We start from the raw sequence: 227 nt of genomic DNA on the forward strand, positions 1-227 counted from the left end.
GGACTCAATATGCCCCTCACGGAATACCTTGGGGTGTCTTCTTTCCGAAATGGGGTCACATGTGGGGTATTTATACTGCCCTGGCATTCTAGGGGCCCTAAAGCGTGAGAAGAAGTCTGGAATATAAATCTCTAAAATTTTTTAAGCATTTGGATTCCGTGAGGGGTATGGTGAGTTCATGTGAGATTTTATTTTTTGACACAAGTTAGTGGAATATGAGACTTTGT

Source organism: Bufo bufo, chromosome 2, assembly GCF_905171765.1.
Source record: "Bufo bufo chromosome 2, aBufBuf1.1, whole genome shotgun sequence".
Classification (NCBI taxonomy): domain Eukaryota; kingdom Metazoa; phylum Chordata; class Amphibia; order Anura; family Bufonidae; genus Bufo; species Bufo bufo.